The following is a 2,098-nucleotide window of genomic DNA, read 5'->3' as shown; positions in this document are numbered from 1 at the left end:
AACTTTTTGGTGCAGTATACAACAGAACTTTTAAAAAGTAGACAATGTCAAAGATGCTCTCCAGGTGCTAGTGAGATGAGAGTGCGTCATATTATACTCAGTTACAGTACTTATATATTTTTGGTATTTTGTTCGAAATTATGTTTGTCTTCTATGGACTAGAGATTCAAAAATATTTCTCTTCTTCCTTTTAGAGCAACATACAGTCCAATCACTTGAAGCGGAACAGTCTCCACTTTAAAATGGCGCTCCTTGCTGGGATCCGTTTGGAGTCTAGGCAGCATCAAGATAACTCGGTTGAACCAAACAAGATAGAAAATACAAACGATACTCAAACAGGACAGAACGTAAGAGACAGGAAACATTCGAGTGATGACGGAGAAGTTGACGGAATTAAAAAAAAGAAAGATATTAATACTGATATGAATGAATTAACGAAAGAGTTTGATGAAATTGTACATATGAAGCAGAATGGTTTTGACGAAGATGATTCTAGATGCAAGACTACGAAACCTACAGTTGGGAATAATGGCAAAGCATTAGAAAGAGTTGTTGATCAAAATGATTCTTTAAATTGTAACTATAAAAATCCAACGGTTATGGACTTTACCATGTTTGAAAAAAGGGAAAAGAAACAGAATAAAAATAAACAAATTACCAAGAGAGAATCTGAAAATAGAAGTATGGCACAGAGAGAAATTTATCAAAGAATTAGGAATAGAAAAACATTTGTCAAACCAACTCGGGTAAACATTTCACCGCATCGAGGACAAAGAGGCAACACGCATCCAAAACTTGAGAGAAATAAAAGTTTGGAATATAATCGTAGACATTCTTTCGTTGTTTCAAAAACTTCTTTGTCAAATAGAAAGTTATTTTATCAAAAGCTGCCAAACCTCCAAAGAGATTCCGACATTAGGCCTGAAAGTTCTAAGCATTTCAAGCGGATGGGAGTCGATCAAGCATTACTCAATGCAAAATATACTTTGGCACCAGTTTGTAGGCGTGGAACAACTTACAACTCATCTAATTCACCCGAATCCGGCGTGAAGACAATGAAGAGAAGAAATAATTATCAACCATCAAAAACAACAAAAATGTCTGGTAATAATTCTAACAATGTTGTTGGAAAAATACTTATAGACCGAAAAAAATTGAAGTCTCAAATCAAGGTGGTTTTAACGGATAGAACGAAGATTCAGCCTAAATTATCAATCGTCACAACGACAAGAAAGCCGTCCATGCCTTCAACGATAGGTGACACACATGTTACTCCTGAGGAATCGCCAGAAGACGTCAATGCAGAGGGTAGCCATTATCAAGACGTCATTGTTAGACCCGTACCAGAGCTCCAACCACCATTAATTAGCATCAACAATGACCGAGTTGTGTTTAGAAAACTGTCGGCAGTTCTGTAAACATTTCTATAGCATCCACGACACCTCAGTGTCCAATGTCACTCTGAAAATTGAATACCATTTTCCATTTGTCGATATTATTGTACAGTAGTATGTGATGTATGTATATAATGTAATTATTTATTTGCTTATTGTACCAGTAGGAATTCCTCAATTCCAATGAAATGATCAGGGTCAAAGAAATTATTGGTATTAAATTTTATAATTATTTAATAAATACATTTAATCGTAATTTTCCTATCTTCCTATTCTAATACACTGTATTAGGAAAGTCTTATAACCTAAATGCACGTTTATACTGCACTACTGTATCAAATTACCAAATTCAATGTTCATAATGTTTCATATCATGCTTGTCCTGACTCCTCAGCTTTTACACACACCACAAATAGTATGGGTCCTTGTCTAAGTTATTCTTTAACAAAACGATTTGACGGAAAACAACCTAATCTCTATGAGAAAAACCAATCGGAAAATTACAATTTATAATACATACTTATAATAATAATAGAGAATAATTCTTCTAAATAGTTTCAATAAAATACAGGTTTCAAGTAAACTGCTTTCAAATATGATTACCACAAAACAATCACTGAAGAATCCCTATTCAGGGTGACCCCTTTGTGACCCTTAATAGGGGTCGGCTGTAAGCAGGGGTTTGTGTGCACCACAGTGTGTAA

This window comes from Antedon bifida, chromosome 7 (genome assembly GCF_963402885.1).
Source record: "Antedon bifida chromosome 7, ecAntBifi1.1, whole genome shotgun sequence".
In the NCBI taxonomy this organism is placed as follows: Eukaryota; Metazoa; Echinodermata; class Crinoidea; order Comatulida; family Antedonidae; genus Antedon; species Antedon bifida.
Note: the sequence above shows the minus strand (reverse complement) of the source record.